Here is a 15,434-nt window from a genome sequence, read left to right as displayed (position 1 = left end):
AATCAATGAAGACTTACATTCTGAGTGTGAATACATTAACGTGGAATTTGACTTCGGAGCACCACGATAATTGTGCGCCGTATCTGGGTCTAATACTTCCTATACGGTGGGTAACGCCACCACCAAATTTCTCTGTTTGAAGTGTTTCACTCATGGCATTATTTTTGCAATGTCTTTGCATTTGGTTTGTCTTCAACTTTAACTTATCTTCATGATTCTCTTCACTCTATTGATTTGATTGCTTTCTGATATATATATATATATATATACTAGTGTTCTGTCCTCTACAGCATTCACTTATAGCTATGTCTTCCTAATTGAATCTTTTGAACTAAGTGAATGTGATTGGACCCTAATCTCTCTATGCTTCCTATCTCAATCTCTATCTGTCCAAATCATATGCATTCTATTGAAACTGTCGAATGTCTTCTCTGCGTCCTAGTCAGCAGAAGACACAGAGACTTAAGTCTGTTTTAAATGATTCATCCTTAGTGTTTGAAATTCGGAGAAACCGGAACGACCATCCGACAAACCTGGCGGGCGTGGGAACGTGGGACAACTCTGAGTATGTTGCATGCTTGCCACGTGCCCCTCAGATGTGAACCGTCAGGGGCACCTGCGTAATTGCATTGTGCCGCACACCTCCTTATAAATACATGTCCCCCGCGGTAAAGAAAACCTTATTCCACCTCTCCACCTCGTCAAAACCCTAGCGCCACCGCTAGCTCTCGACGACGCCGGCGACGAAGCGCTTAGCTGCCGCGACTTCTCCGACGCCGTCCTCACGCCGGCTGCGGACATCGTCCTCTCCGCCGCCGCCGTAGGTGTCCTCCATCGCCAAGTTAGGGCACGGTGGATTGAACTGCTCGGTCTCCTATTCATCCCATCTAGCAGTTCTTCGTGTGGTAAATATAACTCTATTTTTACCATCTTTTTGATCTTCAAAGATTCATCCTATTTACCAAAATTGGTTTCTGCTTATTCAATGTTAGGTCGATTCTGTCTGCATCTCATACTGCCTAGTATATTCACTTAAACTTCATATCTAGTTTGATTCCTCACTTGTACTTATTCATGGATTCGTACAAATCTGGAACCAACTCTCAACATATAAGTGAATGTCTTCGCATCATGAGGGCAATGTCTTCAAACTGATTTATCTTCAAAATCTTCTGAGAATGCATATGACCTCTTCCCCTTCCCTCGCATCTCTAATGCTATCACAGGTACATGTCTGTGGGAGAATCCCTTGGTTCTCATAGTCTGCACTCGTTTGCAGAATTCTTACAGCATCACATTAACTCTCACGAAGCCAGTGCCTGTTTGTCCAGCAAGCAAAAGCTTTTGAAGCCTTTGAATGTGTTGAAACCATTCAGTTTGAAGTTCGTGGCTGCAGAGAAATCAGTAAGGAAGGGTGTCAGACAGCGTCGTGGGGGAACTTCAAGATATTTGCCTGATGACCTCGCAGAGCTTTACAAGACAGATCCTGAAGAGAATTATCATCAGCGCAAGACACGAATCCAATGGATTCGATGATATTGGGTTGAACAATGGTTCAAATACAAGTTCGTGACCCAGGAATACACTGAGAAGAATGCTATCAAGAGTCCTTGGGGTGATATTCTCTATCGAGGCCTTCAACCCAAGAACAGAGCTGAAGCTATTGCACAGGGTTTCTATCCTTGTATGGTTCGTGGACCTCAGCCAGAAAATGCCGACCCATCATCATTGCTCTGGTGTCGTGACGATACTCTCTTCAAGCGCAACTTCCAGCATGCAAAGGCATCGGCCAAGGAAAACAGTAAGTCATTGGGGTTAGACTTCAACCCTGGTCCCTCTGCTCCCCGTGCTGACGGCTCACGTGATGCAGAACCCAATGTCATTGGCCCCTTCTCCAACCTTGATGGCCTCATCACTTACATCTTGGTCCAAGGTGCCAAAGTGGATCATTTTGATAATGATGCTGACACTGATGAAGCCCCAGCTCCTCCTCCACAGCCGCAGAAGCTAAAGAAGGCTAAGGCTTCAAGATCAGCTACTCCACCCAAGGCTTCACGTGCGAAGCCACTGGCCACTACACCTCCTGAAGACAGTGTGCAATCTGAAGATCTATCCCGTATCTCCAAGAAGACGGAGAAGAAAAAGAAAATCGTCAAGCATACTGATCAGACCTTGACTCCTGCTGCCATTCTGCGAGAAGAGCACATTGATCTGTCCAGTGATGAAGATCTTGCAGATGATGCCCTTGAGCAACTAATCAAGAGCAAGGAAGAAGCAGAGATCTTCAATAATTTGCCTCTCTTCGATGTGGCAATCATCCATAACTTCATTGATGAGTGGTTTGACACCCCAAATCTCAGCTTTGAAGATCTGCAACTTCCCATTGGCCTCAGCGTCTCCTTTAATGGCGTCATTGCTTCTGAGCTAGCTCTTGCTCAGCGCATCGTTGAACTGAAGCACAAGATCGACTATGAGAAAGCTCAGTTCAAAAAGCATGTGGCAAGGCTCAGCGTGCAAGATGTCAAAAACTTCAAGATCATGTTGCACGAGTTCAAAGAAGCCTTTCTCAAGAAGCGTGAAGAAGCTCAAGGCTCTCATGAGCGTATGAAGAGTTTGGCTGACAAGTGTGTGCTAGCCTACAATGAGGCTGAGAAGCACAAGGCTCTTGGTCGTCTTGGCATTGATCCCAGAATGGCTGCAAAGAAGAAGAAGCTATCAACTGCCCAATCTGCACCTCCAAGGCAGGAAGCACCTCGCACAATCTTCCCAAGCAGCATGACTGGCTCGAAGCCAAAGGTCATGTCAACCGCTTCAGAACTGAAGAAGACGAGGGCTGCCGAGGCTGAAGCCAGGAAAAGGAAAAGTACTAAAGCCTCTGATGCTGCTCCCTCCAAGAAGAAGCGCAAAACCAAGAAGAATCGGGCTGTTCCCACAGAGCCCTTAGTTGTTGAACCTATCTCAGTGGTTCGCCCTGCATCTGAACACCAAGAACGACAGATGATAGTTCATGAGCCTGCTTTCACAGAGGCTCATGAAACTGAAGACATTCTAGCAGTTGATCCCACCGCTGCTGAAGACATTGGTCACAATGACAATGTTGAAGATGATGAAGTTCTTCCTCAGATCGAACACAACTTGGTATCATCGCCTGTTCTCACGAATAGCGAACTCATCAGCATTGTTCGTCCTCTGACGCCAATTGCTCGGGATGCATCATGGGCTGATCACCCACAACAACAAGACTCCCCTAGTACTCCCCAACAACAACAACAAGTCACACCACCTGTGCAAGAAGAACAAGAAGACTTTGAGGCCCACTGACGGTGTCCTGGACTAGGGGGTACTCACCACGTCATCTCCCGATCTATTAGATTGGGCCGAGGACCCCCATGGCCGTATACTCATGGGCCAGTTCGGACAGCTGCCGCATACAAGGAAGATTCCACAAGACTTGGCGATCAAGACAAGGACTCCTCCCCCACCGGCGTATTCGGCTAGGACTCTTGTTATCCTAGGCCCTCTGGTGCATTATATAAACCGGGGCCAGGCTAGTCGATACAACAACCATTACAACAATCATACCATAGGCTAGCTTCTAGGGTTTAGCCTCCTTGATCTCGTGGTAGATCCACTCTTGTACTACTCATATCATCAATATCAATCAAGCAGGAGTAGGGTTTTACCTCCATCGAGAGGGCCCGAACCTGGGTAAAAACATCGTGTCCCTTGTCTCCTGTTTCCATCCGCCTAGACGCACAGTTCGGGACCCCCTACCCGAGATCCGCCGGTTTTGACACCGACATTGGTGCTTTCATTGAGAGTTCCGCTGTGTGATCGATAAAAGGATCGATGGCTCGCCTGCAGATCAACTGCGACTTCGGCATCTTCGTCACCAGCTCGACTGGTCACCTTGGTTCGACCAAGAATTGCGCCCCGTGTTCGGATCACCATATTTGTACGAGGGCCTTCATCAAACATCAACTCCGATCTTTATCAAGATCACGGAGGAATCATCCATGGAGCTCGGGGGCTCAACGTCAACATTGCCCTCAAGCGACCGTGCTGTTTTTCTGGACAGCGAACTCGTATCTGCTGCCACCACCTTTTCGAGTATCGCTTTGACGATCTCTTTGGTGGAATTGTGCGGAATTGAGTCTACAACAACCCTGGAAAATTTCGTCGAGTTCCGATGGAGGAATCTCTGGCGATCCACGATATACCGTAGCACTGTCAAATCTGGATGGGATTTTGGATGTGTTTAGGGCGTGGTGTCCATCTTCTAGCTCGGACGTCCTTTGGAAGATCCCACCGTTGATTGGCTGCGGAATTCCTATATCTACCACCCCTCCAAATTTCAGCTCGATCCGACCGTCCAAACTCCAGGAACCTTCCGATTAGTGCATCACTTTTCGGATCTGTTTTCTGCGCGAGAACGAATCCGACCCGAATTCATCTTTTTTATGAACGGGATTTCGGACATCCTTTTTGAAGGAAGTTTTGTATGGGATATTGTGTATTATTCCCGAACACATCCCACTAACTTTAAGATCTTTTGACCATGATCTTCATCATCATGCTGGTGTCAAATCAGTCTGGCAATATTGCTCCATAGCTGCCGACCTGCGCTAGACACGTCATCACTTTGTTGAGCCGAGCTCAACTTCTTTGGATCATCATCTCGGCAAGCCGAACAAGAGTCCGGCATGGTGAAGGACAAATCATCACCAACATCGCCGCCCCACGGATTACACGGAGCGGGCATACCGGCATCGCCGCACGGTCGCTTCATCAAGCCGCCATCGACCACGTCACGACCTGCATCGGCAGGGCTACACTATTGCTTCTTCAAGCTAGTGTCCATCACGCCGACCTACTTCGACATCTCGGCTGGACCGGGGGCTTAGCCATCTCTTCATCAACCTACTCCGGACACTTCAGTGTCACTAGCCGACCAGCTCCGTCACGTTAGCTAGGCCGAGGGCTTTGCCTCGGCGAGCCAACCTTTACTAGCATTGCCATGCCCTCGTTTTATCGCCCATCAGGCAATGGATGTGCGGAGCGAGTCCCAATTTTGGGAATCACCTTCCTTCGGATTGCTACAACAAATAAACCAGGTCTATTAAATGGTGGCCGCATTCACGACAGTCGCATGGTGGTTCAGTCAGTTTCCGTACATAGTCCGGCGAACGCCGCATCCGGAGCTCGGACCGACCTGCGAATTCAGGCTTTGCCACGTCTTTACTGCATCACGCCGACGCCCTGCATCGACATTGACTTCGGCGCCAGGCCATATTTCTTTTATTACTCACTTTGCATAAATTATTCATTATGCAACGATTTTTTTTAATTATCATTATTACTATTATCTCCCGTTTGCACTATTTTTTGTGCACAGGAAAATGATCCGGGGACTTCCGCGTCACTCTGCCGGTCTGCATCGACCGTGCTATGTCACCACTTCGGCGTGTCGAGCTCTCCGCTCCGCCACCTCGGGACCGGCTTGGGGGATAGAACCTTGTCCCGCATCAAGCTCGGACTGCGAACACATTAACCAGCTAAGTCACTTTCATGCTCAAAGCTTTAATTTCTAACTTGTGTTCGGTTCGACCAAGCGTTATACTTTTTTGGAAAAAAAGTTGCTTGTAAAATTTTTTCTTGTCCAAACTTTGTTCACACATACTTGACGCGCTACCCGCGCTCATTATACCTGGGGGCTTCTTTAATAGAAGCTTATTAATATGGGCTTTACGCCCAACACATGTGTCACACTTCCGCATGTACCTTTTATTCACCATTATATGCATCGATATGACTTAAGTTTTGGCCAAGCTGGGTTGCCTGGCACCTGTGCTTACCTCTACGTTCCCGATTGTTCGGCTAGGTGGTAAAGGGAGCACCTCTGTGATTGTTACTGCCGGGTCAGCTGGATGTGTACCTCAGACTGGGTGAAGCCGAAAGCTAGCGTTCTTAAGGGAATACTCGGTCGGTGAACTAAAAGATGATTTCTTACCTATTTATTTACCTGCCCCCAGATGTTTTTCTGCTCTTTTCGCAGTCTGGACATGCACTTTAGGGCATGCCTCCCAGGGAAAGGAACCCCTAACGGAACTATTATCCCTGGAAGATGTTTCTTACTAACCATGTAATATAACATAACTAGTTGGGCACTTGTCTGATAAAGCACTAATGACCCCTACGCCTGGTCTCCACGCATGCCCCGGTTTTTATAGCCGCGAGGGTATTCGGACACACTCCAGACTATTGGGTCCAGAGGTTGAAGCGAAAAGGTCCGCTACGACAAACGATCTACAATCCGGCTAGAAGGCATTCTACATGTCACCTTACATTATATAGTCAACTTTTACCCAAGTCACTTGGGGGCTCTTATGTTTATTTGAGCCGTTTCATACTAAGTGTTTTTCTTCTTAGTCGTTGCAAAGTTATTATTATTTATCACTCCTTTTTTCGACACAAGTGTGCGGTCACTAGACGGGGAGCCTAATTTCTCTCTCAAAAGCTGCTAGAGTTTAGTTTGCTAAACTGGCCTGAAGAGAAGTACTCCGCCCTCAGGATAGGAGGTTGAAGCCGTAGGCTGACCCGCCCGAAGTCTTGAGATAGGATGTATCATGTTAAAGCACGACAGAAGCACTTCTTTTTTCTAAGACCAATTTTCGGGTTGGCACCGAACACTTGATATTGTTCGGACTCCATGCTTTTACTGACGTTTCTTGGTTTTCCAAGCTTTTTGGCACTTTCAAACTATTTGTGCTTTTTCAGCACAAGTCTCGCAGTGCAATGCCGGACACCTTTATAGATTCGGCAAAAATATTCTCGGATATTGCTATATATGCATCGGTTTCGAATTGTGTCTTCGGTCAATAGTTGGGTTGCCCGGCTCCTGCACTTGCTTCCTATGTTCCGCTTTGTTCGGCTAGGCGTGCAAAGGGAGAACCACTGCGATCGTGCTTCCAGCTCACACGGTTAAGCACCTCAGTGGAGAAAGCCGAAAACTAACTGTCACAATAAGCGTAAACTGGTCAGTGATCCGATGACTGTGTTAAATAACAGGCCATTCATAACATTGGCCGAAGTGTTTACAGCTTGACCTCGACTGTCGCCGAACACTACCGGGGGCTATTAACTAGCCTCCCAAACTAAATCCTCGATATTTCGCTCTTACATTGGAGCTGAGGTTTTATGATCATGCTTAGCATGACAACCCAAAGAAAGGAACCGATAGCGGGACTATTTTCTTTGGAAGACATTTCTTCTATTAAACAGTAATATAAAATATCTCTCCGCGTACCTTTGTTTATAAAACCGTATGGCCAGATTGCCTTGTTTGTCGTAAATCTTTGCCCTCATAAAGGCTTTATAAAGTAAGACAAACACTCCTCGGCTACTGGCCGAGGAGGTGGAAGCCGATGGTTAGTCAACAAAGTTTTGTACAATGCGGATTCGAGCATTAAATGATGTAAAGTACTTGGATACATAGAGTCATTACACACAATTTGTGATTTTACTATGGATATCGATCCTTAATTCAGCCACCCGTGCCCGCATTAAGGCTCGGGGGCTACTGGGCTTCGGGCTTATTATCTAAACATATTAAAGGGGCACACTGATCCCCTGATCTGGCGTTGCCACCCGACCAGTGTCTCAGGGGCTACTGCATTGCTTGTCCAATGCAGAAAATTTTAAGTGCAATACAGTTTCTGAGGAGATTTTGATCCTCAGGTTGGTCGGCCGCACCCAACCTGAGTCTCGAGGACTAAGCACGCCGCTTTTTGTGTCCCGAAGTATTCTGCCGAGCTAGGACTTGATCCTCAGACCGATTTTGCAAATCAACCCGAGTCTCAGCAGCTATGGGGATCAGCGGTCTTATGTCATCCTTCATGGGCATCTCGGGTTTTAGACCGATACCCACCTTGAGGGCTGCTGGCTATGTATCTCGGCAGAGAATAAATTGCACCAACAAAAAATATTGACAAAAATCGGCCCACATTCGGGGTGGTGCACCACCTCAGAAGCAGTCCGGCATAAAGCTCGGGCGCTAGTGGCTGGCTCCATAGAGGGCATTTCCGGCATTAAGCTCGGCTAAACTCCTTCAAACTTCTTTGAACCAAGGTGATTTATGACACCTCGGATATAGTCCGGCATTGGAGCTCGGATACATAGTCCGGCGTTGGAGCTCGGATAGATAGTCCGGCGTTAGAGCTGGGAAGCAGTCCGGCATTGGTGCTCGGCTGCAAAAGCACCTCGAATGCGGTCCGGCGTTAGAGCTCGGACGCAAGAGGGAACTGCCTCCCGGGAACAACTTCAAACCTGAGGTGTGGCATAAAAATAACAAGGCATTGATAAAGGCCGGAAACTTAAAGGGGCTCCTCGGATACCCGACGTGTAAACCCGTCGAATGCATTTCGGTGATCCTCAAGATCGAAGATAAATAAGATTCGTTGAACCAGTTTTCAAGACCGACGACTGAAGATGAAGAACAGTTCGGAAGAATCGAGGAGCGTCCCTAACTTGAAGACCGGTTCAGGGGGCTACTGATGGTGTCCTGGACTAGGGGGTACTCACCACGTCATCTCCCGATCTATTAGATTGGGCCGAGGACCCCTGAGGGAGTCCTGGACTAGGGGATGTCCGGACAGCCGGACTATCATCGTCCACCGGACTCCAAGACTACGAAGATACAAGATTGAAGACCCCGTCCCGTGTCCGGATGGAGTTTCCTTGGCGTGGAAGGCAAGCTTGGCGATATGCATATGTAGATCTCCTACCATTGTAACCGACTCTGTGTAACCCTAGCCCTCTCCGGTGTCTATATAAACCGGAGGGCTTTAGTCCGTAGGACATAACCTCCATTACAACAATCATACCATAGGCTAGCTTCTAGGGTTTAGCCTCCTTGATCTCGTGGTAGATCCACTCTTGTAATACACATCATCAATATTAATCGAGCAGGACGTAGGGTTTTACCTCCATCAAGAGGGCCCTAACCTGGGCAAAACATCGTGTCCCTTGTCTCTTGTTACCATCCGCCTAGACGCACAGTTCGGGACCCCCTACCCGAGATCCACCGGTTTTGACACCGACATTGGTGCTTTCATTGAGAGTTCCTTTGTGCCGTCACCAATAGGCTTGATGGCTTCTTCAATCAACAACAACGCTGTCCAGGGTGAGACTTTTCTCCCCGGACAAATCTTCGTATTCGGCGGCTTCGCACTGCGGGCCAATTTACTTGGCCATCTGGAGTAGATCGAAAGCTACGCCCCTGGCCATCAGGTCAGGTTCGGAAGCCTAGACTTCACGGCCGACGTCCGCGGGGACTTGATCTTCAATGAACTCGAGCCACAGCCGAGCGTGCCGCGCTGTCACGATGGGCATGATTTAGCTCTGCCGCCGGACAGTGCCTTGGTGGCCGCACACGAATCCGCTCCAGCCCTTAGTCCGGAGCCGATCGCGCAGATCGAGGACCGGTGGCTGGACGCCGCCTCGGGGGCTGCAACTTCCACGGTGATGGAGCCGAACACTAACCTCGTCCCCTGTCAAGCTTGTAACTCCGAGGTGCTGGACTCCCTGCCGGACTCCGAACCTCCCGCGCCCCTGCCAATCGAATCTGATTGGGCGCCGGTCATGGAGTTCACCGCCGCGGACATCTTCCAACACTCGCCCTTTGGCGACATCCTAAATTCGCTAAAACATCTCTCGCTATCCGGAGAGACCTGGCCGGACTATGGCCAGGATGGCTGGGATGCGGACGACAAAGAAATTCAGAGCCCACCCACCACCCACTTGGTAGCCACTGTCGACGATCTAACCGACATGCTAGACTATGACTCCGAAGACATCAACGGTATGGACGACGATGTCGGAGACGATCAAGAACCAGCGCCTACAGGGCACTGGAAGACCACCTCGTCATATGACATATACATGGTGAACACCCCAAAAGATGGGGACGGCGAAGAAACAGCGGAGGCAGATCCCCTAAAGAAACAACCCAAGCACCGACGTCAGCGGCGCCGCTCTAAATCCCGCCACAGCAAGAATGGAGATTCCGGCACAGGAGATAACAACACCCCAGAAAGTGCCGAAGACAATCCCCTCCAGCAAGATTCAGCACAGGAGGATGCAGAAGCAAGCCCTCACGAGAGAGCGGCAGACGAAGAGGTCGAGGATGATAATTACATACCTCCCTCCGGAGACGTGGCAAGCCTCAACGACGATGAATTCGTCGTGCCAGAGGATCCTGTCGAACAAGAGCGTTTTAAACGCAGGCTTATCGCCACGGCAAATAGCCTAAAGAAAAAGCAGCAGCAGCTTCAAGCTGATCAAGACCTGCTGGCCGACAGGTGGACTGAGGTCCTCGCGGCCGAAGAGTATGAACTCGAACGTCCCTCCAAGAGTTACCCAAAACACAAGTTGCTCCCCCGATTAGAGGAAGAAGCATACATACCTTCATCACCAGCGCACAATACGACCGACCGACCACCCCGTGGTCGCGATAGAGAGGCATCCAGAACCTCCACAAAGACCGTACCCCGGCATCGCTCCAAAAGTGCGAAGCCAAGTGGGAATGCGCCGGACTTGCGAGATATATTGAAGGAGAAAGCAAGGCAATCCAGATCCATCTACGGATCACGTGGGCGCCCCACGACCCACGACGAATATCGTCGCGCCGGATACAACAACCCCGGCCGGGCCGAACACAGCAGACAACACTCACTCGAGCTACGTCGTGATATTGCTCAATATAGAGGCGCCGCACACCCACTATGCTTCACTGATGAAGTAATGGATCATCAAATCCCTGAAGGGTTTAAACCCGTAAACATTGAATCCTATGATAGCACAACAGACCCGGCGGTTTGGATTGAAGATTATCTCCTTCACATCCATATGGCCCGCGGCGACGATCTCCACGCCATCAAATATCTCCCACTCAAGCTTAAAGGACCAGCTCGGCATTGGCTTAACAGCTTGCCCGCAGAGTCAATTGGGTGTTGGGAAGACCTGGAAGCCGCATTCCTCGACAACTTCCAGGGCACATACGTGCGACCACCAGACGCCGATGACCTAAGCCACATAATTCAGCAGCCAGACGAATCGGCCAGACAGTTCTGGACACGGTTCTTAACAAAGAAAAATCAAATCGTCGACTGTCCGGATGCAGAGGCCCTCGCAGCCTTCAAACATAACATCCGTGACGAGTGGCTAGCTCGGCACCTAGGACAGGAAAAGCCAAAATCCATGGCAGCCCTCACATCATTAATGACTCGCTTCTGTGCGGGAGAGGATAGCTGGCTAGCTCGCAGCAACAACCTCAGTAAAAATTCTGGCAGTCCGGATACTAAGGACCACAATGGCAGGTCGCGTCGAAGCAAAAATAAACACCGCATTAACGGCGACGACAAGGAGGATACGGCAGTCAACGCCGGATTCTGAGGCTCTAAACCCGGTCAGCGGAAGAAGCCATTCAAAAGAACCACTCCGGGTCCGTCCAATTTGGACCGAATACTCGACCGCTTATGCCAGATACATGGCACCCCCGAAAAGCCAGCTAATCACACCAACAGAGACTGTTGGGTATTCAAGCAGGCAGGCAAGTTAATTGCCGAAAACAATGACAAAGGGTTGCATAGCGATGACGAGGAAGAGACCCGTTCGCCGAATAGTAGAGGACAGAAGGGTTTCCCCCCACAAGTGCGGACGGTGAACATGATATACGCAACCCATATACCCAAGAGGGAGCGGAAGCGTGCACTAAGGGACGTATATGCGATGGAGCCAGTCGCCCCGAAGTTCAATCCATGGTCCTCTTGCCCGATCACTTTCGATCGAAGAGACCATCCGACCAGTATCCGCCATGGCGGATTCACCGCATTGGTTTTAGACCCAATCGTCGATGGATTTCACCTCACGAGAGTCCTGATGGACGGCGGCAGTAGCCTGAACCTGCTTTACCAGGATACAGTGCGCAAGATGGGCATAGACCCCTCAAGGATTAAACCTACAAAAACGACCTTCAAAGGCGTCATACCAGGTGTTGAGGCCAATTGTACAGGCTCAGTCACACTGGAAGTGGTCTTCGGATCCCCAGACAATTTCCGGAGCGAGGAGTTAATCTTCGACATAGTTCCATTTCGTAGCGGCTATCACGCTCTGCTCGGACGAACCGCGTTTGCAAAGTTCAACGCGGTGCCGCATTACGCATACCTCAAGCTCAAGATGCCAGGCCCTCGTGGAGTCATCACGGTCAACGGAAATACGGAACGCTCCCTCCGAACGGAGGAACATACAGCGGCTCTCGCGGCAGAAGTACAGAGCAGCCTTCTAAGGCAATTTTTGAGTCCGGCCGCTAAACGACTGGACACGGCCAAACGTGCCCGGAGCAACATCAACCAAGACCACCTGGCATGTTCCGAGCACGCGTAGCAATGTGGCCCCAACCCCAACCCTTGCATAATTGCAAGACCAACCCTCCGCGTACATCATTACGCTCTGGAGATACCATGGGCCTAGGGGGAGGGGCACGACCACAACAGACCCAGAGTGCGGCTTGACCACACCAGGGGCTCCCAAGTGTGTCACTCTTCTTATTTTTATTTTCCTTCCTTTTACATACAGGACTCCGTTTCCCAGAGGCCCTGTCCGGCGGTGAACCCGCCGAACTCAAGATGCAACAACCAGGGAAGAAAGAAGGCTGCGATGAACACTCAGGTGGTCTCCATTACGAGCATTAAATTTGATTATATACACCAGTCCGCAGCCCGCCCCTGGAGGGGGACATGTTTATTTAGTCCAATCCCTTGCTTACCACACTATTTGTATCCTTCCGCACTCATAGCAGAATTCCTTGAATAAATAATGCAGCATTTTTTGCCTATTATTGCATTACTTTACACATATGTTCATTAATGACATCTTGCACCCGTATATTTTGGTACGGCCGAATACACCAAGGGCTTATGTTCCCCGCATTATGGTGTGATAAGTCCGAACACTTTCACAAGTGCGGCACCCCGAACTTATAGCATTATATGAATCGACTCCAAATCATGTCTTGGGTCAATAGTTGGGTTTGCCCGGCTCCCACGTTTTGGTGCCTTACGTTCCGTTCTGTCGGCTAAGGTGGCACTGGGAGAACCACTGCGATTGCGCCCCGATTGAGCTGGGCGAGCGCCTCAGTGGAGAAAGCTAAAACTGACTGGCATGATAAGGCGAGAGACTGGTCGCTGTTCGAGAGGTCTTTTCGGGTCCCTAAAGACTCATGCCGCTTCGAGCGAAGTACCGGATAATGTCCGACGAAGGCGTGGATAGAGCCCCGAATTCGGTCTTCCGAATACTAGGGGCTTCGCCGAAATTTAAAATTATAGAATTCTATGGCTAAGTGAGAGTGTTCAAGCATTATAAGTCCGGTTGCCTTGTTCGTTGTGTTGAGCGCCTCCCTAGATGGACCCATAAATGGGAACAAGAGTGCTCAAGTTTATCCCGAACACCCCAGCAATCGCGGCTTGGGGGCTGAAGCCAACGACTTGCCATCTCTCAGATCTTATAAACGGCCGCACAGAAGGTAATATTTTAAATTAAACAAGCGTTGCTTAGCGCATATGAACAAAGTTTTCAGCGCACAGGATAATACATAGCGAGTTTACTCAATAACTACATCTCTGGGGCACTCATCCGCAATATTGCGGGCACCCTTCAGGACAGTCTTATAGTACATTTCGGGCATACGATACTCCTTGCCCGCTGGCGGCGGGTCAGTAAGAAGCCTCTCCACATCCAGCCTGCCCCAGTGCACCTTTGCGCGGGCAAGGGCCCGACGAGCACCTTCAATATAGGCGGAGCGCTTGATGACCTCCACCCAGGGGCGCGCATCCACCAGCCGCCGCACGAGGCCGAAGTAGCTCCTAGGCATGGCCTGTCCTGGCCACAGCCGGACTATGAGGCCCTTCATGGCCTCCTCATCCGCCTTGTGGAGCTCGACCAGCTGCTTCAGCTGGTCGCTAGGGGGCACCGGATGGCCGTCCTCAGCGTACTGAGACCACTTCTCCGTTGAGCTCCCCTCCTCGCCACGGTAGAATGCGGCGCCATCGGACACACTGCGCGGCAGATCTGCAAACGCCCCTGGAGAGCTCCGAATTCGGGTAAGTATCAGGTAGTTTACATTAACATGCTTGCTTTGCATGAAAAATGCCTTACCCGCCGCTATCTTCTTCACATCTTCAACCTCCTGAAGGGCCTTACGGGCCTCGGCCTTGGCGGACTTGGCACTTTCGAGAGCCGAGGCGAGCTCGGACTCTCAAGTCTTTGAGTCGCGCTCCAAACTCTCATGCTTCTCCATGAGAGCCTGGAGCTCTTGCCGCACCTCAGCCACCCGCGCCTCCTGCTTCTCTCGCTCTGCCCGTTCCACAGCCGCATTGCGTTCGGCCACGGACACAGCCTCCTTCAGGGTTGCCACCTCATTCGTGGCCCCTGCGGTACCCATGTTATCCCTGTTATTCTTTCATCGCAACCTAAATCCTTTTCTGTAAGGTAACTATTCAAAGTGGTGTTACTCACCTTCTTTGTCCTCGAGACGCTTCTTGGCACGGCCGAGCTCTTGCTCGGACCGCTCGAGATCCTGCTTCAATGCACTGACCTTCGCAGTCAGTGCGGCAGAGGTCAGCAGCGCAGCCTGCAAACCCATATTGACACACTTTTTAGCAACCCTACGTATATCTTATTTACATCCTCAGTCCGGCTTTTCTTTCCGAACACCGAACCGAGCATCAGGGGCTACTGTCTATGCGGTATTACATTGCATAATTTTAACTTCTTACCTCAAAGCCTGTTAGAAGGCTGCTGCAGGCTTCGGTCAGCCCGCTCTTGGCGAGCCGAACCTTCTGAATCACCGCACTCATGATGGTGCAGTGTTCTTCCTTGATGGAAGCGCCTTTGAGCGCCTCCAACAAGTTGTCTGGCGCCTCCGGTTGGACGGGGGCCGCCGGTGTCACGGTCTTGCCCTTCTTGCGAAGGGGCCGCCTGCCGGACTCTGGAACCACTGCAGGTTCCGGTGTAGAGTCCAGCGCAAAGTCCGGGAGGCTGCCTTGCGGCGCCTCCGGAGCCTCCTCCTGATGGGTCCCTTCCTGGGACCCCACCTCGGCGTCCTCAGCGGCGCGAGGGGTGGAGGCAGTCGGAATGGATTCCACATCCGATGCAGCCAACGACCCGCTCGACGAAGCAGGGAGATCATCGTCAGCCGGACTGCAGGCAGTATGCGGTATTAGAAGGACACTATGTGACACAAAAGAAATTGCAGGTCATTCAGGAATCCGGATACTTACGATCTCGCCTGAGGCCTGGCCCTCGAGGGCCACTCTTCATCGCCAACGTTGGTGTTGGCGGAGCTGTCCGGGGGAATAGTTCTTCCCCTCTTGGACCCT

Source organism: Triticum dicoccoides, chromosome 6B, assembly GCF_002162155.2.
Source record: "Triticum dicoccoides isolate Atlit2015 ecotype Zavitan chromosome 6B, WEW_v2.0, whole genome shotgun sequence".
Taxonomy (NCBI): domain Eukaryota; kingdom Viridiplantae; phylum Streptophyta; class Magnoliopsida; order Poales; family Poaceae; genus Triticum; species Triticum dicoccoides.
Note: the sequence above shows the minus strand (reverse complement) of the source record.